The sequence below is a fragment of the Ambystoma mexicanum genome, chromosome 11 (assembly GCF_040938575.1).
Source record: "Ambystoma mexicanum isolate Mex_15411 chromosome 11, UKY_AmexF1_1, whole genome shotgun sequence".
In the NCBI taxonomy this organism is placed as follows: domain Eukaryota; kingdom Metazoa; phylum Chordata; class Amphibia; order Caudata; family Ambystomatidae; genus Ambystoma; species Ambystoma mexicanum.
In genome coordinates, this window is record NC_090934.1 from 42,540,240 (window position 1) to 42,562,319 (window position 22,080).

A 22,080-nucleotide genomic window follows, 5' to 3' on the forward strand; every position below is an offset into this window, starting at 1 on the left:
TGGAGTGACACCTACCTCAGCTGCAGAGTGTTGCAGCTAGGTAGGCTGTCGTGTGAGTGTTGTTGGCCTGGTAGATTGACACCTCCCTGAGCTGCAGAGTTTTGCAGCTAGGTAGGCTGGTGTGTGAGTGGTGGTGGCATGAGCTGCAGAGTGTTGTAGCTAGGTAGGCTGGTGTGTGAGTGGTGGTGGCCTGAGCTGTAGAGTGTTGGAGCTAGATAGGCTGGTGTGTCAGTGGTGGTGGTCTAGGGTGCCATCTCCCTGAGCTGCAGAGTGTCACAGCTAGGTAAGCTGGTGTGGGAGCGGTGGTGGCCTGGTGGAGTGACACCTACCTCAGCTGCAGAGTGTTGCAGCTAGGTAGGCTGTCGTGTGAGTGGTGTTGGCCTGGTATATTGACACCTCCCTGAGCTGCAGAGTTTTGCAGCTAGGTAGGCTGGTGTGTGAGTGGTGGTGGCCTGGCAGAGTGCCACCTACTTGAGCTGCAGATTGTTGCAGCTAGGTAGGCTGGTGTGTGAGTGGTGGTGGCCTGAGCTGCAGAGTGTTGCAGCTATGTAGGCTGTCGTGTGAGTGGTGGTGGCCTGGCAGAGTACCACCTCCCTGAGCTGCAGAGTGTTGCAGCTAGGTAGGCTGGTGTGTGAGTGGTGGTGGCCTGGCAGAGTGCCACCTCCCTGAGCTACAGAGTGTTGCAGCTAGGTAGGCTGGTGTGTGAGTGTTGTTGGCCTGGCAGAGTGCCACCTCCCTGAGCTACAGCGTGTTGCAGCTAGGTAGGCTGATGTGTGAGTGGTGTTGGCCTGGTGGAGTGCCATCTCCCCGAGTTGCAGAGTGTTGCAGCTAGGTAGGCTGGTTTGTGAGTGGTGTTGGCCTGCTGGAGTGCCACCTCCCTATGCTGCAGAGTGTTGCAGCTAGGTAGGCTGGTGTGTGAGTGGTGGTGGTCTGAGCTGCAGAATGTTGCAGCTAGGTTATCTGGTGTGTGAGTGGTGGTGGCCTGAGCTTCAGAGTGTTGCAGCTAGGTAGGCTGGCATGTGAGTCGTGGTGGCCTGAGCTGCAGAGTGTTACAGCTAGGTAGGCTGGTGTGTGAGTGGTGGTGGCCTGAGCTGTATAGTGTTGGAGCTAGATAGGCTGGTGTGTGAGTGGCGGTGGTCTAGGGTGCCATCTCCCTGAGCTGCAGAGTGTCACAGCTAGGTAAGCTGGTGTGTGAGCGGTGGTGGCCTGGCGGAGTGATAGCCTACCTAAGCTGCAGAGTGTTGCAGTTAGGTAGGCTGTCGTGTGAGTGGTGTTGGCCTGGTAGATCGACACCTCCCTGAGCAGCAGAGTGTTGTAGCTAAGTAGGCTGGTGTGTGAGTGGTGGTGGCCTGAGCTGTAGAGTGTTGGAGCTAGATAGGCTGGTGTGTGAGTGGCGGTGGTCTAGGGTGCCATCTCCCTGAGCTGCAGAGTGTCACAGCTAGGTAAGCTGGTGTGTGAGCGGTGGTGGCCTGGTGGAGTGACACCTACCTCAGCTGCGGAGTGTTGCAGCTAGGTAGGCTGTCGTGTGAGTGGTGTTGGCCTGGTAGATTGACACCTCCCTGAGCTGCAGAGTTTTGCAGCTAGGTAGGCTGGTGTGTGAGTGGTGGCCTGGTGGAGTGCCACCTACCTGAGCTGCAGAGTGTTGCAGCTAGATAGGCGGGTGTGTGAGTGGTGGTGGTCTGGAGTGCCACCTCCCTGGGCTGCAGAGTGTTACTGCTAGGTAGGCTGGTGTGTGAGTGGTGGCCTAGTGGAGTGCCACCTACCTGAGCTGCAGAGTGTTGCAGCTAGATAGGCTGGTGTGTGAGTGGTGGTGGTCTGAGCTGCAGCGTTTTGCAGCTAGGTAGGCTGGTGTGTGAGTGGTGGTGGCCTGAGCTGCAGAGATTTGCAGCTAGGTAGGCTGGTGTGTGAGTGGTGGCCTGGTGGTTAGCCACCTACCTGAGCTGCAGAGTGTTGCAGATAGATAGGCGGTTGTGTGAGTGGTGGTGGTCTGGAGTGCCACCTCCCTGGGCTGCAGAGTGTTGCAGCTAGGTAGGCTGGTGTGTAAGTGGTGGCCTGGTGGAGTGCCACCTCCCTGGGCTGCAGAGTGTTGCTGCTAGGTAGGCTGGTGTGTGAGTGGTGGTGGTCTGGAGTGCCACCTCCCTGGGCTGCAGAGTGTTGCAGGTAGGTAGGCTGGTGTGTGAGTGGTGGCCTAGTGGAGTGCCACCTACCTGAGCTGCAGAGTATTGCAGCTAGATAGGCTGGTGTGTGAGTGGTGGTGGCCTGAGCTGCAGAGTGTTGCAGCTAGGTAGGCTGTCGTGTGAGTGGTGTTGGCCTGGTAGAGTGACACCTCCCTGAGCTGCAGAATGTTGCAGCTAGGTTATCTGGTGTGTGAGTGGTGGTGGCCTGAGCTTCAGAGTGTTGCAGCTAGGTAGGCTGGCATGTGAGTGGTGGTGGCCTGAGCTGCAGAGTGTTACAGATAGGTAGGCTGGTGTGTGAGTGGTGGTGGCCTGAGCTGTATAGTGTTGGAGCTAGATAGGCTGGTGTGTGAGTGGCGGTGGTCTAGGGTGCCATCTCCCTGAGCTGCAGAGTGTCACAGCTAGGTAAACTGGTGTGTGAGCGGTGGTGGCCTGGCGGAGTGACACCTACCTAAGCTGCAGAGTGTTGCAGCTAGGTAGGCTGTCCTGTGAGTGGTGTTGGCCTGGTAGATTGACACCTCCCTGAGCTGCAGAGTGTTGTAGCTAGGTAGGCTGGTGTGTGAGTGGTGGTGGCCTGAGCTTAGAGGGTTGGAGCTAGATAGGCTGGTGTGTGAGTGGCGGTGGGCTAGGGTGCCATCTCCCTGAGCTGCAGAGTGTCACAGCTAGGTAAGCTGGTGTGTGAGCGGTGGTGGCCTGGTGGAGTGACACCTACCTCAGCTGCAGAGTGTTGCAACTAGGTAGGCTGTCGTGTGAGTGGTGTTGGCCTGGTAGATTGACACCTCCCTGAGCTGCAGAGTTTTGCAGCTAGGTAGGCTGGTGTGTGAGTGGTGGCCTGGTGGAGTGCCATCTACCTGAGCTGCAGAGTGTTGCAGCTAGATAGGCGGGTGTGTGAGTGGTGGTGGTCTGGAGTGCCACCTCCCTGGGCTGCAGAGTGTTGCAGCTAGGTAGGCTGGTGTGTGAGTGGTGGCCTGGTGGAGTGCCACCTACCTGAGCTGCAGAGTGTTGCAGCTAGATAGGCTGGTGTGTGAGTGGTGGTGGTCTGAGCTGCAGCGTTTTGCAGCTAGGTAGGCTGGTGTGTGAGTGGTGGTGGCCTGAGCTGCAGAGATTTGCAGCTAGGTAGGCTGGTGTGTGAGTGGTGGCCTGGTGGAGAGCCACCTACCTGAGCTGCAGAGTGTTGCAGCTTGATAGGCGGGTGTGTGAGTGGTGGTGGTCTGGAGTGCCACCTCCCTGGGCTGCAGAGTGTTGCAGCTAGGTAGACTGGTGTGTGAGTGGTGGCCTGGTGGAGTGCCACCTCCCTGAGCTGCAGAGTGTTGCAGCTAGTTAGGCTGGTGTGTGAGTGGTGGTGGCCTGAGCTGTAGAGTGTTGGAGCTAGATAGGCCGGTGTGTGAGTGGCGGTGGTCTAGGGTGCCATCTCCCTGAGCTGCAGAGTGTCACAGCTAGGTAAGCTGGTGTGTGAGCGGTGGTGGCCTGATGGAGTGACACTTACCTCAGCTGCAGAGTGTTGCAGCTAGGTAGGCTGTCGTGTAAGTGGTGTTGGCCTGGTAGATTGACACCTCCCTGAGCTGCAGAATGTTGCAGCTAGATAGGCTGGTGTGTGAGTGGGGGTGGTCTGAGCTACAGAGTTTTGCAGCTAGGTAGGCTGGTGTGTGAGTGGTGGTGGCCTGAGCTGCAGAGTTTTGCAGCTAGGTAGGCTGGTGTGTGAGTGGTGGTGGCCTGAGCTGCAGAGTGTTGCAGCTAGGTAGGCTGTCATGTGAGTGGTGTTGGCCTGGTAGAGTGACACCTCCCTGAGCTGCAGAGTGTTGCAGCTAGGTAGGCTGGTGTGTGAGTGGTGGTGGCCTGGCAGAGTGCCACCTACTTGAGCTGCAGATTGTTGCAGCTAGGTAGGCTGGTGTGTGAGTGGTGGTGGCCTGAGCTGCAGAGTGTTGCAGCTAGGTAGGCTGTCGTGTGAGTGGTGGTGGCCTGGCAGAGTGCCACCTCCCTGAGCTACAGAGTGTTGCAGCTAGGTAGGCTGGTGTGTGAGTGGTGTTGGCCTGGCACAGTGCCACCTCCCTAAGATACGGAGTGTTGCAGCTAGGTAGGCTGGTGTGTGAGTGGTGTTGGCCTGGTGGAGTGCCATCTCCCCGAGTTGCAGAGTGTTGCAGCTAGGTAGGCTGGTTTGTGAGTGGTGTTGGCCTGATGGAGTGCCACCTCCCTATGCTGCAGAGTGTTGCAGCTAGGTAGGCTGGTGTGTGAGTGGTGGTGGTCTGAGCTGCAGAATGTTGCACCGAGGTTATCTGGTGTGTGAGTGGTGGTGGCCTGAGCTTCAGAGAGTTGCAGCTAGGTAGGCTGGCATGTGAGTGGTGGTGGCCTGAGCTGCAGAGTGTTGCAGCTAGGTAGGCTGTCGTGTGAGTGGTGTTGGCCTGGTAGATTGACACCTCCCTGAGCTGCAGAGTGTTGTAGCTAGGTAGGCTGGTGTGTGAGTGGTGGTGGCCTGAGCTGTAGAGTGTTGGAGCTAGATAGGCCGGTGTGTGAGTGGCGGTGGTCTAGGGTGCCATCTCCCTGAGCTGCAGAGTGTCACAGCTAGGTAAGCTGGTGTGTGAGCGGTGGTGGCCTGGTGGAGTGACACCTACCTCAGCTGCAGAGTGTTGCAGCTAGGTAGGCTGTCGTGTGAGTGTTGTTGGCCTGGTAGATTGACACCTCCCTGAGCTGCAGAGTTTTGCAGCTAGGTAGGCTGGTGTGTGAGTGGTGGTGGCATGAGCTGCAGAGTGTTGTAGCTAGGTAGGCTGGTGTGTGAGTGGTGGTGGCCTGAGCTGTAGAGTGTTGGAGCTAGATAGGCTGGTGTGTCAGTGGTGGTGGTCTAGGGTGCCATCTCCCTGAGCTGCAGAGTGTCACAGCTAGGTAAGCTGGTGTGGGAGCGGTGGTGGCCTGGTGGAGTGACACCTACCTCAGCTGCAGAGTGTTGCAGCTAGGTAGGCTGTCGTGTGAGTGGTGTTGGCCTGGTATATTGACACCTCCCTGAGCTGCAGAGTTTTGCAGCTAGGTAGGCTGGTGTGTGAGTGGTGGTGGCCTGGCAGAGTGCCACCTACTTGAGCTGCAGATTGTTGCAGCTAGGTAGGCTGGTGTGTGAGTGGTGGTGGCCTGAGCTGCAGAGTGTTGCAGCTATGTAGGCTGTCGTGTGAGTGGTGGTGGCCTGGCAGAGTACCACCTCCCTGAGCTGCAGAGTGTTGCAGCTAGGTAGGCTGGTGTGTGAGTGGTGGTGGCCTGGCAGAGTGCCACCTCCCTGAGCTACAGAGTGTTGCAGCTAGGTAGGCTGGTGTGTGAGTGTTGTTGGCCTGGCAGAGTGCCACCTCCCTGAGCTACAGCGTGTTGCAGCTAGGTAGGCTGATGTGTGAGTGTTGTTGGCCTGGCAGAGTGCCACCTCCCTGAGCTACAGCGTGTTGCAGCTAGGTAGGCTGATGTGTGAGTGGTGTTGGCCTGGTGGAGTGCCATCTCCCCGAGTTGCAGAGTGTTGCAGCTAGGTAGGCTGGTTTGTGAGTGGTGTTGGCCTGCTGGAGTGCCACCTCCCTATGCTGCAGAGTGTTGCAGCTAGGTAGGCTGGTGTGTGAGTGGTGGTGGTCTAAGCTGCAGAATGTTGCAGCTAGGTTATCTGGTGTGTGAGTGGTGGTGGCCTGAGCTTCAGAGTGTTGCAGCTAGGTAGGCTGGCATGTGAGTCGTGGTGGCCTGAGCTGCAGAGTGTTACAGCTAGGTAGGCTGGTGTGTGAGTGGTGGTGGCCTGAGCTGTATAGTGTTGGAGCTAGATAGGCTGGTGTGTGAGTGGCGGTGGTCTAGGGTGCCATCTCCCTGAGCTGCAGAGTGTCACAGCTAGGTAAGCTGGTGTGTGAGCGGTGGTGGCCTGGCGGAGTGATAGCCTACCTAAGCTGCAGAGTGTTGCAGTTAGGTAGGCTGTCGTGTGAGTGGTGTTGGCCTGGTAGATCGACACCTCCCTGAGCTGCAGAGTGTTGTAGCTAAGTAGGCTGGTGTGTGAGTGGTGGTGGCCTGAGCTGTAGAGTGTTGGAGCTAGATAGGCTGGTGTGTGAGTGGCGGTGGTCTAGGGTGCCATCTCCCTGAGCTGCAGAGTGTCACAGCTAGGTAAGCTGGTGTGTGAGCGGTGGTGGCCTGGTGGAGTGACACCTACCTCAGCTGCAGAGTGTTGCAGCTAGGTAGGCTGTCGTGTGAGTGGTGTTGGCCTGGTAGATTGACACCTCCCTGAGCTGCAGAGTTTTGCAGCTAGGTAGGCTGGTGTGTGAGTGGTGGCCTGGTGGAGTGCCACCTACCTGAGCTGCAGAGTGTTGCAGCTAGATAGGCGGGTGTGTGAGTGGTGGTGGTCTGGAGTGCCACCTCCCTGGGCTGCAGAGTGTTACTGCTAGGTAGGCTGGTGTGTGAGTGGTGGCCTAGTGGAGTGCCACCTACCTGAGCTGCAGAGTGTTGCAGCTAGATAGGCTGGTGTGTGAGTGGTGGTGGTCTGAGCTGCAGCGTTTTGCAGCTAGGTAGGCTGGTGTGTGAGTGGTGGTGGCCTGAGCTGCAGAGATTTGCAGCTAGGTAGGCTGGTGTGTGAGTGGTGGCCTGGTGGTTTGCCACCTACCTGAGCTGCAGAGTGTTGCAGATAGATAGGCGGTTGTGTGAGTGGTGGTGGTCTGGAGTGCCACCTCCCTGGGCTGCAGAGTGTTGCAGCTAGGTAGGCTGGTGTGTAAGTGGTGGCCTGGTGGAGTGCCACCTCCCTGGGCTGCAGAGTGTTGCTGCTAGGTAGGCTGGTGTGTGAGTGGTGGTGGTCTGGAGTGCCACCTCCCTGGGCTGCAGAGTGTTGCAGGTAGGTAGGCTGGTGTGTGAGTGGTGGCCTAGTGGAGTGCCACCTACCTGAGCTGCAGAGTATTGCAGCTAGATAGGCTGGTGTGTGAGTGGTGGTGGCCTGAGCTGCAGAGTGTTGCAGCTAGGTAGGCTGTCGTGTGAGTGGTGTTGGCCTGGTAGAGTGACACCTCCCTGAGCTGCAGAATGTTGCAGCTAGGTTATCTGGTGTGTGAGTGGTGGTGGCCTGAGCTTCAGAGTGTTGCAGCTAGGTAGGCTGGCATGTGAGTGGTGGTGGCCTGAGCTGCAGAGTGTTACAGCTAGGTAGGCTGGTGTGTGAGTGGTGGTGGCCTGAGCTGTATAGTGTTGGAGCTAGATAGGCTGGTGTGTGAGTGGCGGTGGTCTAGGGTGCCATCTCCCTGAGCTGCAGAGTGTCACAGCTAGGTAAACTGGTGTGTGAGCGGTGGTGGCCTGGCGGAGTGACACCTACCTAAGCTGCAGAGTGTTGCAGCTAGGTAGGCTGTCCTGTGAGTGGTGTTGGCCTGGTAGATTGACACCTCCCTGAGCTGCAGAGTGTTGTAGCTAGGTAGGCTGGTGTGTGAGTGGTGGTGGCCTGAGCTTAGAGGGTTGGAGCTAGATAGGCTGGTGTGTGAGTGGCGGTGGGCTAGGGTGCCATCTCCCTGAGCTGCAGAGTGTCACAGCTAGGTAAGCTGGTGTGTGAGCGGTGGTGGCCTGGTGGAGTGACACCTACCTCAGCTGCAGAGTGTTGCAACTAGGTAGGCTGTCGTGTGAGTGGTGTTGGCCTGGTAGATTGACACCTCCCTGAGCTGCAGAGTTTTGCAGCTATGTAGGCTGGTGTGTGAGTGGTGGCCTGGTGGAGTGCCATCTACCTGAGCTGCAGAGTGTTGCAGCTAGATAGGCGGGTGTGTGAGTGGTGGTGGTCTGGAGTGCCACCTCCCTGGGCTGCAGAGTGTTGCAGCTAGGTAGGCTGGTGTGTGAGTGGTGGCCTGGTGGAGTGCCACCTACCTGAGCTGCAGAGTGTTGCAGCTAGATAGGCTGGTGTGTGAGTGGTGGTGGTCTGAGCTGCAGCGTTTTGCAGCTAGGTAGGCTGGTGTGTGAGTGGTGGTGGCCTGAGCTGCAGAGATTTGCAGCTAGATAGGCTGGTGTGTGAGTGGTGGCCTGGTGGAGAGCCACCTACCTGAGCTGCAGAGTGTTGCAGCTTGATAGGCGGGTGTGTGAGTGGTGGTGGTCTGGAGTGCCACCTCCCTGGGCTGCAGAGTGTTGCAGCTAGGTAGACTGGTGTGTGAGTGGTGGCCTGGTGGAGTGCCACCTCCCTGAGCTGCAGAGTGTTGCAGCTAGTTAGGCTGGTGTGTGAGTGGTGGTGGCCTGAGCTGTAGAGTGCTGGAGCTAGATAGGCTGGTGTGTGAGTGGCGGTGGTCTTGGGTGCCATCTCCTTGAGCTGAGGAGTGTCACAGCTAGGTAAGCTGGTGTGTGAGCAGTGGTGGCCTGGCGGAGTGACACCTACCTGAGCTGCAGAGTGTTGCAGCTAGGTAGGCTGGTGTGTGAGTGGTGGTGGCCTGAGCTGCAGAGTGCTGGAGCTAGATAGGCTGGTGTGTGAGTGGCGGTGGTCTTGGGTGCCATCTCCCTGAGCTGAGGAGTGTCACAGCTAGGTAAGCTGGTGTGTGAGCAGTGGTGGCCTGGCGGAGTGACACCTCCCTGAGCTGCAGAGTGTTGCAGCTAGGTAGGCTGGTGTGTGAGTGGTGGTGGCCTGGCAGAGTGCCACCTCCCTGAGCTACAGAGTGTTGCAGCTAGGTAGGCTGGTGTGTGAGTGTTGTTGGCCTGGCAGAGTGCCACCTCCCTGAGCTACAGAGTGTTGCAGCTAGGTAGGCTGATGTGTGAGTGGTGTTGGCCTGGTGGAGTGCCATCTCCCCGAGTTGCAGAGTGTTGCAGCTAGGTAGGCTGGTTTGTGAGTGGTGTTGGCCTGCTGGAGTGCCACCTCCCTATGCTGCAGAGTGTTGCAGCTAGGTAGGCTGGTGTGTGAGTGGTGGTGGTCTGAGCTGCAGAATGTTGCAGCTAGGTTATCTGGTGTGTGAGTGGTGGTGGCCTGAGCTTCAGAGTGTTGCAGCTAGGTAGGCTGGCATGTGAGTCGTGGTGGCCTGAGCTGCAGAGTGTTACAGCTAGGTAGGCTGGTGTGTGAGTGGTGGTGGCCTGAGCTGTATAGTGTTGGAGCTAGATAGGCTGGTGTGTGAGTGGCGGTGGTCTAGGGTGCCATCTCCCTGAGCTGCAGAGTGTCACAGCTAGGTAAGCTGGTGTGTGAGCGGTGGTGGCCTGGCGGAGTGACACCTACCTAAGCTGCAGAGTGTTGCAGTTAGGTAGGCTGTCGTGTGAGTGGTGTTGGCCTGGTAGATCGACACCTCCCTGAGCTGCAGAGTGTTGTAGCTAAGTAGGCTGGTGTGTGAGTGGTGGTGGCCTGAGCTGTAGAGTGTTGGAGCTAGATAGGCTGGTGTGTGAGTGGCGGTGGTCTAGGGTGCCATCTCCCTGAGCTGCAGAGTGTCACAGCTAGGTAAGCTGGTGTGTGAGCGGTGGTGGCCTGGTGGAGTGACACCTACCTCAGCTGCAGAGTGTTGCAGCTAGGTAGGCTGTCGTGTGAGTGGTGTTGGCCTGGTAGATTGACACCTCCCTGAGCTGCAGAGTTTTGCAGCTAGGTAGGCTGGTGTGTGAGTGGTGGCCTGGTGGAGTGCCACCTACCTGAGCTGCAGAGTGTTGCAGCTAGATAGGCGGGTGTGTGAGTGGTGGTGGTCTGGTAGATTGACACCTCCCTGAGCTGCAGAATGTTGCAGCTAGATAGGCTGGTGTGTGAGTGGGGGTGGTCTGAGCTACAGAGTTTTGCAGCTAGGTAGGCTGGTGTGTGAGTGGTGGTGGCCTGAGCTGCAGAGTTTTGCAGCTAGGTAGGCTGGTGTGTGAGTGGTGGTGGCCTGAGCTGCAGAGTGTTGCAGCTAGGTAGGCTGTCATGTGAGTGGTGTTGGCCTGGTAGAGTGACACCTCCCTGAGCTGCAGAGTGTTGCAGCTAGGTAGGCTGGTGTGTGAGTGGTGGTGGCCTGGCAGAGTGCCACCTACTTGAGCTGCAGATTGTTGCAGCTAGGTAGGCTGGTGTGTGAGTGGTGGTGGCCTGAGCTGCAGAGTGTTGCAGCTAGGTAGGCTGTCGTGTGAGTGGTGGTGGCCTGGCAGAGTGCCACCTCCCTGAGCTAGAGAGTGTTGCAGCTAGGTAGGCTGGTGTGTGAGTGGTGTTGGCCTGGCACAGTGCCACCTCCCTAAGATACAGAGTGTTGCAGATAGGTAGGCTGGTGTGTGAGTGGTGTTGGCCTGGTGGAGTGCCATCTCCCCGAGTTGCAGAGTGTTGCAGCTAGGTAGGCTGGTTTGTGAGTGGTGTTGGCCTGATGGAGTGCCACCTCCCTATGCTGCAGAGTGTTGCAGCTAGGTAGGCTGGTGTGTGAGTGGTGGTGGTCTGAGCTGCAGAATGTTGCACCGAGGTTATCTGGTGTGTGAGTGGTGGTGGCCTGAGCTTCAGAGAGTTGCAGCTAGGTAGGCTGGCATGTGAGTGGTGGTGGCCTGAGCTGCAGAGTGTTGCAGCTAGGTAGGCTGTCGTGTGAGTGGTGTTGGCCTGGTAGATTGACACCTCCCTGAGCTGCAGAGTGTTGTAGCTAGGTAGGCTGGTGTGTGAGTGGTGGTGGCCTGAGCTGTAGAGTGTTGGAGCTAGATAGGCCGGTGTGTGAGTGGCGGTGGTCTAGGGTGCCATCTCCCTGAGCTGCAGAGTGTCACAGCTAGGTAAGCTGGTGTGTGAGCGGTGGTGGCCTGGTGGAGTGACACCTACCTCAGCTGCAGAGTGTTGCAGCTAGGTAGGCTGTCGTGTGAGTGTTGTTGGCCTGGTAGATTGACACCTCCCTGAGCTGCAGAGTTTTGCAGCTAGGTAGGCTGGTGTGTGAGTGGTGGTGGCATGAGCTGCAGAGTGTTGTAGCTAGGTAGGCTGGTGTGTGAGTGGTGGTGGCCTGAGCTGTAGAGTGTTGGAGCTAGATAGGCTGGTGTGTCAGTGGTGGTGGTCTAGGGTGCCATCTCCCTGAGCTGCAGAGTGTCACAGCTAGGTAAGCTGGTGTGGGAGCGGTGGTGGCCTGGTGGAGTGACACCTACCTCAGCTGCAGAGTGTTGCAGCTAGGTAGGCTGTCGTGTGAGTGGTGTTGGCCTGGTATATTGACACCTCCCTGAGCTGCAGAGTTTTGCAGCTAGGTAGGCTGGTGTGTGAGTGGTGGTGGCCTGGCAGAGTGCCACCTACTTGAGCTGCAGATTGTTGCAGCTAGGTAGGCTGGTGTGTGAGTGGTGGTGGCCTGAACTGCATAGTGTTGCAGCTTTGTAGGCTGTCGTGTGAGTGGTGGTGGCCTGGCAGAGTACCACCTCCCTGAGCTGCAGAGTGTTGCAGCTAGGTAGGCTGGTGTGTGAGTGGTGGTGGCCTGGCAGAGTGCCACCTCCCTGAGCTACAGAGTGTTGCAGCTAGGTAGGCTGGTGTGTGAGTGTTGTTGGCCTGGCAGAGTGCCACCTCCCTGAGCTACAGCGTGTTGCAGCTAGGTAGGCTGATGTGTGAGTGGTGTTGGCCTGGTGGAGTGCCATCTCCCCGAGTTGCAGAGTGTTGCAGCTAGGTAGGCTGGTTTGTGAGTGGTGTTGGCCTGCTGGAGTGCCACCTCCCTATGCTGCAGAGTGTTGCAGCTAGGTAGGCTGGTGTGTGAGTGGTGGTGGTCTGAGCTGCAGAATGTTGCAGCTAGGTTATCTGGTGTGTGAGTGGTGGTGGCCTGAGCTTCAGAGTGTTGCAGCTAGGTAGGCTGGCATGTGAGTCGTGGTGGCCTGAGCTGCAGAGTGTTACAGCTAGGTAGGCTGGTGTGTGAGTGGTGGTGGCCTGAGCTGTATAGTGTTGGAGCTAGATAGGCTGGTGTGTGAGTGGCGGTGGTCTAGGGTGCCATCTCCCTGAGCTGCAGAGTGTCACAGCTAGGTAAGCTGGTGTGTGAGCGGTGGTGGCCTGGCGGAGTGATAGCCTACCTAAGCTGCAGAGTGTTGCAGTTAGGTAGGCTGTCGTGTGAGTGGTGTTGGCCTGGTAGATCGACACCTCCCTGAGCTGCAGAGTGTTGTAGCTAAGTAGGCTGGTGTGTGAGTGGTGGTGGCCTGAGCTGTAGAGTGTTGGAGCTAGATAGGCTGGTGTGTGAGTGGCGGTGGTCTAGGGTGCCATCTCCCTGAGCTGCAGAGTGTCACAGCTAGGTAAGCTGGTGTGTGAGCGGTGGTGGCCTGGTGGAGTGACACCTACCTCAGCTGCAGAGTGTTGCAGCTAGGTAGGCTGTCGTGTGAGTGGTGTTGGCCTGGTAGATTGACACCTCCCTGAGCTGCAGAGTTTTGCAGCTAGGTAGGCTGGTGTGTGAGTGGTGGCCTGGTGGAGTGCCACCTACCTGAGCTGCAGAGTGTTGCAGCTAGATAGGCGGGTGTGTGAGTGGTGGTGGTCTGGAGTGCCACCTCCCTGGGCTGCAGAGTGTTACTGCTAGGTAGGCTGGTGTGTGAGTGGTGGCCTAGTGGAGTGCCACCTACCTGAGCTGCAGAGTGTTGCAGCTAGATAGGCTGGTGTGTGAGTGGTGGTGGTCTGAGCTGCAGCGTTTTGCAGCTAGGTAGGCTGGTGTGTGAGTGGTGGTGGCCTGAGCTGCAGAGATTTGCAGCTAGGTAGGCTGGTGTGTGAGTGGTGGCCTGGTGGTTAGCCACCTACCTGAGCTGCAGAGTGTTGCAGATAGATAGGCGGTTGTGTGAGTGGTGGTGGTCTGGAGTGCCACCTCCCTGGGCTGCAGAGTGTTGCAGCTAGGTAGGCTGGTGTGTAAGTGGTGGCCTGGTGGAGTGCCACCTCCCTGGGCTGCAGAGTGTTGCTGCTAGGTAGGCTGGTGTGTGAGTGGTGGTGGTCTGGAGTGCCACCTCCCTGGGCTGCAGAGTGTTGCAGGTAGGTAGGCTGGTGTGTGAGTGGTGGCCTAGTGGAGTGCCACCTACCTGAGCTGCAGAGTATTGCAGCTAGATAGGCTGGTGTGTGAGTGGTGGTGGCCTGAGCTGCAGAGTGTTGCAGCTAGGTAGGCTGTCGTGTGAGTGGTGTTGGTCTGGTAGAGTGACACCTCCCTGAGCTGCAGAATGTTGCAGCTAGGTTATCTGGTGTGTGAGTGGTGGTGGCCTGAGCTTCAGAGTGTTGCAGCTAGGTAGGCTGGCATGTGAGTGGTGGTGGCCTGAGCTGCAGAGTGTTACAGCTAGGTAGGCTGGTGTGTGAGTGGTGGTGGCCTGAGCTGTATAGTGTTGGAGCTAGATAGGCTGGTGTGTGAGTGGCGGTGGTCTAGGGTGCCATCTCCCTGAGCTGCAGAGTGTCACAGCTAGGTAAACTGGTGTGTGAGCGGTGGTGGCCTGGCGGAGTGACACCTACCTAAGCTGCAGAGTGTTGCAGCTAGGTAGGCTGTCCTGTGAGTGGTGTTGGCCTGGTAGATTGACACCTCCCTGAGCTGCAGAGTGTTGTAGCTAGGTAGGCTGGTGTGTGAGTGGTGGTGGCCTGAGCTTAGAGGGTTGGAGCTAGATAGGCTGGTGTGTGAGTGGCGGTGGGCTTGGGTGCCATCTCCCTGAGCTGCAGATTGTCACAGCTAGGTAAGCTGGTGTGTGAGCGGTGGTGGCCTGGTGGAGTGACACCTACCTCAGCTGCAGAGTGTTGCAACTAGGTAGGCTGTCGTGTGAGTGGTGTTGGCCTGGTAGATTGACACCTCCCTGAGCTGCAGAGTTTTGCAGCTAGGTAGGCTGGTGTGTGAGTGGTGGCCTGGTGGAGTGCCATCTACCTGAGCTGCAGAGTGTTGCAGCTAGATAGGCGGGTGTATGAGTGGTGGTGGTCTGGAGTGCCACCTCCCTGGGCTGCAGAGTGTTGCAGCTAGGTAGGCTGGTGTGTGAGTGGTGGCCTGGTGGAGTGCCACCTACCTGAGCTGCAGAGTGTTGCAGCTAGATAGGCTGGTGTGTGAGTGGTGGTGGTCTGAGCTGCAGCGTTTTGCAGCTAGGTAGGCTGGTGTGTGAGTGGTGGTGGCCTGAGCTGCAGAGATTTGCAGCTAGGTAGGCTGGTGTGTGAGTGGTGGCCTGGTGGAGAGCCACCTACCTGAGCTGCAGAGTGTTGCAGCTTGATAGGCGGGTGTGTGAGTGGTGGTGGTCTGGAGTGCCACCTCCCTGGGCTGCAGAGTGTTGCAGCTAGGTAGACTGGTGTGTGAGTGGTGGCCTGGTGGAGTGCCACCTCCCTGAGCTGCAGAGTGTTGCAGCTAGTTAGGCTGGTGTGTGAGTGGTGGTGGCCTGAGCTGTAGAGTGTTGGAGCTAGATAGGCCGGTGTGTGAGTGGCGGTGGTCTAGGGTGCCATCTCCCTGAGCTGCAGAGTGTCACAGCTAGGTAAGCTGGTGTGTGAGCGGTGGTGGCCTGATGGAGTGACACTTACCTCAGCTGCAGAGTGTTGCAGCTAGGTAGGCAGTCGTGTGAGTGGTGTTGGCCTGGTAGATTGACACCTCCCTGAGCTGCAGAATGTTGCAGCTAGATAGGCTGGTGTGTGAGTGGGGGTGGTCTGAGCTACAGAGTTTTGCAGCTAGGTAGGCTGGTGTGTGAGTGGTGGTGGCCTGAGCTGCAGAGTTTTGCAGCTAGGTAGGCTGGTGTGTGAGTGGTGGTGGCCTGAGCTGCAGAGTGTTGCAGCTAGGTAGGCTGTCATGTGAGTGGTGTTGGCCTGGTAGAGTGACACCTCCCTGAGCTGCAGAGTGTTGCAGCTAGGTAGGCTGGTGTGTGAGTGGTGGTGGCCTGGCAGAGTGCCACCTACTTGAGCTGCAGATTGTTGGAGCTAGGTAGGCTGGTGTGTGAGTGGTGGTGGCCTGAGCTGCAGAGTGTTGCAGCTAGGTAGGCTGTCGTGTGAGTGGTGGTGGCCTGGCAGAGTGCCACCTCCCTGAGCTACAGAGTGTTGCAGCTAGGTAGGCTGGTGTGTGAGTGGTGTTGGCCTGGCACAGTGCCACCTCCCTAAGATACAGAGTGTTGCAGCTAGGTAGGCTGGTGTGTGAGTGGTGTTGGCCTGGTGGAGTGCCATCTCCCCGAGTTGCAGAGTGTTGCAGCTAGGTAGGCTGGTTTGTGAGTGGTGTTGGCCTGATGGAGTGCCACCTCCCTATGCTGCAGAGTGTTGCAGCTAGGTAGGCTGGTGTGTGAGTGGTGGTGGTCTGAGCTGCAGAATGTTGCACCGAGGTTATCTGGTGTGTGAGTGGTGGTGGCCTGAGCTTCAGAGAGTTGCAGCTAGGTAGGCTGGCATGTGAGTGGTGGTGGCCTGAGCTGCAGAGTGTTGCAGCTAGGTAGGCTGTCGTGTGAGTGGTGTTGGCCTGGTAGATTGACACCTCCCTGAGCTGCAGAGTGTTGTAGCTAGGTAGGCTGGTGTGTGAGTGGTGGTGGCCTGAGCTGTAGAGTGTTGGAGCTAGATAGGCCGGTGTGTGAGTGGCGGTGGTCTAGGGTGCCATCTCCCTGAGCTGCAGAGTGTCACAGCTAGGTAAGCTGGTGTGTGAGCGGTGGTGGCCTGGTGGAGTGACACCTACCTCAGCTGCAGAGTGTTGCAGCTAGGTAGGCTGTCGTGTGAGTGTTGTTGGCCTGGTAGATTGACACCTCCCTGAGCTGCAGAGTTTTGCAGCTAGGTAGGCTGGTGTGTGAGTGGTGGTGGCATGAGCTGCAGAGTGTTGTAGCTAGGTAGGCTGGTGTGTGAGTGGTGGTGGCCTGAGCTGTAGAGTGTTGGAGCTAGATAGGCTGGTGTGTCAGTGGTGGTGGTCTAGGGTGCCATCTCCCTGAGCTGCAGAGTGTCACAGCTAGGTAAGCTGGTGTGGGAGCGGTGGTGGCCTGGTGGAGTGACACCTACCTCAGCTGCAGAGTGTTGCAGCTAGGTAGGCTGTCGTGTGAGTGGTGTTGGCCTGGTATATTGACACCTCCCTGAGCTGCAGAGTTTTGCAGCTAGGTAGGCTGGTGTGTGAGTGGTGGTGGCCTGGCAGAGTGCCACCTACTTGAGCTGCAGATTGTTGCAGCTAGGTAGGCTGGTGTGTGAGTGGTGGTGGCCTGAGCTGCAGAGTGTTGCAGCTATGTAGGCTGTCGTGTGAGTGGTGGTGGCCTGGCAGAGTACCACCTCCCTGAGCTGCAGAGTGTTGCAGCTAGGTAGGCTGGTGTGTGAGTGGTGGTGGCCTGGCAGAGTGCCACCTCCCTGAGCTACAGAGTGTTGCAGCTAGGTAGGCTGGTGTGTGAGTGTTGTTGGCCTGGCAGAGTGCCACCTCCCTGAGCTACAGCGTGTTGCAGCTAGGTAGGCTGATGTGTGAGTGGTGTTGGCCTGGTGGAGTGCCATCTCCCCGAGTTGCAGAGGGTTGCAGCTAGGTAGGCTGGTTTGTGAGTGGTGTTGGCCTGCTGGAGTGCCACCTCCCTATGCTGCAGAGTGTTGCAGCTAGGTAGGCTGGTGTGTGAGTGGTGGTGGTCTGAGCTGCAGAATGTTGCAGCTAGGTTATCTGGTGTGTGAGTGGTGGTGGCCTGAGCTTCAGAGTGTTGCAGCTAGGTAGGCTGGCATGTGAGTCGTGGTGGCCTGAGCTGCAGAGTGTTACAGCTAGGTAGGCTGGTGTGTGAGTGGTGGTGGCCTGAGCTGTATAGTGTTGGAGCTAGATAGGCTGGTGTGTGAGTGGCGGTGGTCTAGGGTGCCATCTCCCTGAGCTGCAGAGTGTCACAGCTAGGTAAGCTGGTGTGTGAGCGGTGGTGGCCTGGCGGAGTGATAGCCTACCTAAGCTGCAGAGTGTTGCAGTTAGGTAGGCTGTCGTGTGAGTGGTGTTGGCCTGGTAGATCGACACCTCCCTGAGCTGCAGAGTGTTGTAGCTAAGTAGGCTGGTGTGTGAGTGGTGGTGGCCTGAGCTGTAGAGTGTTGGAGCTAGATAGGCTGGTGTGTGAGTGGCGGTGGTCTAGGGTGCCATCTCCCTGAGCTGCAGAGTGTCACAGCTAGGTAAGCTGGTGTGTGAGCGGTGGTGGCCTGGTGGAGTGACACCTACCTCAGCTGCAGAGTGTTGCAGCTAGGTAGGCTGTCGTGTGAGTGGTGTTGGCCTGGTAGATTGACACCTCCCTGAGCTGCAGAGTTTTGCAGCTAGGTAGGCTGGTGTGTGAGTGGTGGCCTGGTGGAGTGCCACCTACCTGAGCTGCAGAGTGTTGCAGCTAGATAGGCGGGTGTGTGAGTGGTGGTGGTCTGGAGTGCCACCTCCCTGGGCTGCAGAGTGTTACTGCTAGGTAGGCTGGTGTGTGAGTGGTGGCCTAGTGGAGTGCCACCTACCTGAGCTGCAGAGTGTTGCAGCTAGATAGGCTGGTGTGTGAGTGGTGGTGGTCTGAGCTGCAGCGTTTTGCAGCTAGGTAGGCTGGTGTGTGAGTGGTGGTGGCCTGAGCTGCAGAGATTTGCAGCTAGGTAGGCTGGTGTGTGAGTGGTGGCCTGGTGGTTAGCCACCTACCTGAGCTGCAGAGTGTTGCAGATAGATAGGCGGTTGTGTGAGTGGTGGTGGTCTGGAGTGCCACCTCCCTGGGCTGCAGAGTGTTGCAGCTAGGTAGGCTGGTGTGTAAGTGGTGGCCTGGTGGAGTGCCACCTCCCTGGGCTGCAGAGTGTTGCTGCTAGGTAGGCTGGTGTGTGAGTGGTGGTGGTCTGGAGTGCCACCTCCCTGGGCTGCAGAGTGTTGCAGGTAGGTAGGCTGGTGTGTGAGTGGTGGCCTAGTGGAGTGCCACCTACCTGAGCTGCAGAGTATTGCAGCTAGATAGGCTGGTGTGTGAGTGGTGGTGGCCTGGGCTGCAGAGTGTTGCAGCTAGGTAGGCTGTCGTGTGAGTGGTGTTGGCCTGGTAGAGTGACACCTCCCTGAGCTGCAGAATGTTGCAGCTAGGTTATCTGGTGTGTGAGTGGTGGTGGCCTGAGCTTCAGAGTGTTGCAGCTAGGTAGGCTGGCATGTGAGTGGTGGTGGCCTGAGCTGCAGAGTGTTACAGCTAGGTAGGCTGGTGTGTGAGTGGTGGTGGCCTGAGCTGTATAGTGTTGGAGCTAGATAGGCTGGTGTGTGAGTGGCGGTGGTCTAGGGTGCCATCTCCCTGAGCTGCAGAGTGTCACAGCTAGGTAAACTGGTGTGTGAGCGGTGGTGGCCTGGCGGAGTGACACCTACCTAAGCTGCAGAGTGTTGCAGCTAGGTAGGCTGTCCTGTGAGTGGTGTTGGCCTGGTAGATTGACACCTCCCTGAGCTGCAGAGTGTTGTAGCTAGGTAGGCTGGTGTGTGAGTGGTGGTGGCCTGAGCTTAGAGGGTTGGAGCTAGATAGGCTGGTGTGTGAGTGGCGGTGGGCTAGGGTGCCATCTCCCTGAGCTGCAGAGTGTCACAGCTAGGTAAGCTGGTGTGTGAGCGGTGGTGGCCTGGTGGAGTGACACCTACCTCAGCTGCAGAGTGTTGCAACTAGGTAGGCTGTCGTGTGAGTGGTGTTGGCCTGGTAGATTGACACCTCCCTGAGCTGCAGAGTTTTGCAGCTAGGTAGGCTGGTGTGTGAGTGGTGGCCTGGTGGAGTGCCATCTACCTGAGCTGCAGAGTGTTGCAGCTAGATAGGCGGGTGTGTGAGTGGTGGTGGTCTGGAGTGCCACCTCCCTGGGCTGCAGAGTGTTGCAGCTAGGTAGGCTGGTGTGTGAGTGGTGGCCTGGTGGAGTGCCACCTACCTGAGCTGCAGAGTGTTGCAGCTAGATAGGCTGGTGTGTGAGTGGTGGTGGTCTGAGCTGCAGCGTTTTGCAGCTAGGTAGGCTGGTGTGTGAGTGGTGGTGGCCTGAGCTGCAGATATTTGCAGCTAGGTAGGCTGGTGTGTGAGTGGTGGCCTGGTGGAGAGCCACCTACCTGAGCTGCAGAGTGTTGCAGCTTGATAGGCGGGTGTGTGAGTGGTGGTGGTCTGGAGTGCCACCTCCCTGGGCTGCAGAGTGTTGCAGCTAGGTAGACTGGTGTGTGAGTGGTGGCCTGGTGGAGTGCCACCTCCCTGAGCTGCAGAGTGTTGCAGCTAGTTAGGCTGGTGTGTGAGTGGTGGTGGCCTGAGCTGTAGAGTGCTGGAGCTAGATAGGCTGGTGTGTGAGTGGCGGTGGTCTTGGGTGCCATCTCCTTGAGCTGAGGAGTGTCACAGCTAGGTAAGCTGGTGTGTGAGCAGTGGTGGCCTGGCGGAGTGACACCTACCTGAGCTGCAGAGTGTTGCAGCTAGGTAGGCTGGTGTGTGAGTGGTGGTGGCCTGAGCTGCAGAGTGCTGGAGCTAGATAGGCTGGTGTGTGAGTGGTGGTGGTCTTGGGTGCCATCTCCCTGAGCTGAGGAGTGTCACAGCTAGGTAAGCTGGTGTGTGAGCAGTGGTGGCCTGGCGGAGTGACACCTCCCTGAGCTGCAGAGTGTTGCAGCTAGGTAGGCTGGTGTGTGAGTGGTGGTGGCCTGGCAGAGTGCCACCTCCCTGAGCTACAGAGTGTTGCAGCTAGGTAGGCTGGTGTGTGAGTGTTGTTGGCCTGGCAGAGTGCCACCTCCCTGAGCTACAGAGTGTTGCAGCTAGGTAGGCTGATGTGTGAGTGGTGTTGGCCTGGTGGAGTGCCATCTCCCCGAGTTGCAGAGTGTTGCAGCTAGGTAGGCTGGTTTGTGAGTGGTGTTGGCCTGCTGGAGTGCCACCTCCCTATGCTGCAGAGTGTTGCAGCTAGGTAGGCTGGTGTGTGAGTGGTGGTGGTCTGAGCTGCAGAATGTTGCAGCTAGGTTATCTGGTGTGTGAGTGGTGGTGGCCTGAGCTTCAGAGTGTTGCAGCTAGGTAGGCTGGCATGTGAGTCGTGGTGGCCTGAGCTGCAGAGTGTTACAGCTAGGTAGGCTGGTGTGTGAGTGGTGGTGGCCTGAGCTGTATAGTGTTGGAGCTAGATAGGCTGGTGTGTGAGTGGCGGTGGTCTAGGGTGCCATCTCCCTGAGCTGCAGAGTGTCACAGCTAGGTAAGCTGGTGTGTGAGCGGTGGTGGCCTGGCGGAGTGACACCTACCTAAGCTGCAGAGTGTTGCAGTTAGGTAGGCTGTCGTGTGAGTGGTGTTGGCTTGGTAGATCGACACCTCCCTGAGCTGCAGAGTGTTGTAGCTAAGTAGGCTGGTGTGTGAGTGGTGGTGGCCTGAGCTGTAGAGTGTTGGAGCTAGATAGGCTGGTGTGTGAGTGGCGGTGGTCTAGGGTGCCATCTCCCTGAGCTGCAGAGTGTCACAGCTAGGTAAGCTGGTGTGTGAGCGGTGGTGGCCTGGTGGAGTGACACCTACCTCAGCTGCAGAGTGTTGCAGCTAGGTAGGCTGTCGTGTGAGTGGTGTTGGCCTGGTAGATTGACACCTCCCTGAGCTGCAGAGTTTTGCAGCTAGGTAGGCTGGTGTGTGAGTGGTGGCCTGGTGGAGTGCCACCTACCTGAGCTGCAGAGTGTTGCAGCTAGATAGGCGGGTGTGTGAGTGGTGGTGGTCTGGAGTGCCACCTCCCTGGGCTGCAGAGTGTTACTGCTAGGTAGGCTGGTGTGTGAGTGGTGGCCTAGTGGAGTGCCACCTACCTGAGCTGCAGAGTGTTGCAGCTAGATAGGCTGGTGTGTGAGTGGTGGTGGTCTGAGCTGCAGCATTTTGCAGCTAGGTAGGCTGGTGTGTGAGTGGTGGTGGCCTGAGCTGCAGAGATTTGCAGCTAGGTAGGCTGGTGTGTGAGTGGTGGCCTGGTGGTTAGCCACCTACCTGAGCTGCAGAGTGTTGCAGATAGATAGGCGGTTGTGTGAGTGGTGGTGGTCTGGAGTGCCACCTCCCTGGGCTGCAGAGTGTTGCAGCTAGGTAGGCTGGTGTGTAAGTGGTGGCCTGGTGGAGTGCCACCTCCCTGGGCTGCAGAGTGTTGCAGCTAGGTAGGCTGGTGTGTGAGTGGTGGTGGTCTGGAGTGCCACCTCCCTGGGCTGCAGAGTGTTGCAGGTAGGTAGGCTGGTGTGTGAGTGGTGGCCTAGTGGAGTGCCACCTACCTGAGCTGCAGAGTATTGCAGCTAGATAGGCTGGTGTGTGAGTGGTGGTGGCCTGAGCTGCAGAGTGTTGCAGCTAGGTAGGCTGTCGTGTGAGTGGTGTTGGCCTGGTAGAGTGACACCTCCCTGAGCTGCAGAATGTTGCAGCTAGGTTATCTGGTGTGTGAGTGGTGGTGGCCTGAGCTTCAGAGTGTTGCAGCTAGGTAGGCTGGCATGTGAGTGGTGGTGGCCTGAGCTGCAGAGTGTTACAGCTAGGTAGGCTGGTGTGTGAGTGGTGGTGGCCTGAGCTGTATAGTGTTGGAGCTAGATAGGCTGGTGTGTGAGTGGCGGTGGTCTAGGGTGCCATCTCCCTGAGCTGCAGAGTGTCACAGCTAGGTAAACTGGTGTGTGAGCGGTGGTGGCCTGGCGGAGTGACACCTACCTAAGCTGCAGAGTGTTGCAGCTAGGTAGGCTGTCCTGTGAGTGGTGTTGGCCTGGTAGATTGACACCTCCCTGAGCTGCAGAGTGTTGTAGCTAGGTAGGCTGGTGTGTGAGTGGTGGTGGCCTGAGCTTAGAGGGTTGGAGCTAGATAGGCTGGTGTGTGAGTGGCGGTGGGCTTGGGTGCCATCTCCCTGAGCTGCAGAGTGTCACAGCTACGTAAGCTGGTGTGTGAGCGGTGGTGGCCTGGTGGAGTGACACCTACCTCAGCTGCAGAGTGTTGCAACTAGGTAGGCTGTCGTGTGAGTGGTGTTGGCCTGGTAGATTGACACCTCCCTGAGCTGCAGAGTTTTGCAGCTAGGTAGGCTGGTGTGTGAGTGGTGGCCTGGTGGAGTGCCATCTACCTGAGCTGCAGAGTGTTGCAGCTAGATAGGCGGGTGTGTGAGTGGTGGTGGTCTGGAGTGCCACCTCCCTGGGCTGCAGAGTGTTGCAGCTAGGTAGGCTGGTGTGTGAGTGGTGGCCTGGTGGAGTGCCACCTACCTGAGCTGCAGAGTGTTGCAGCTAGATAGGCTGGTGTGTGAGTGGTGGTGGTCTGAGCTGCAGCG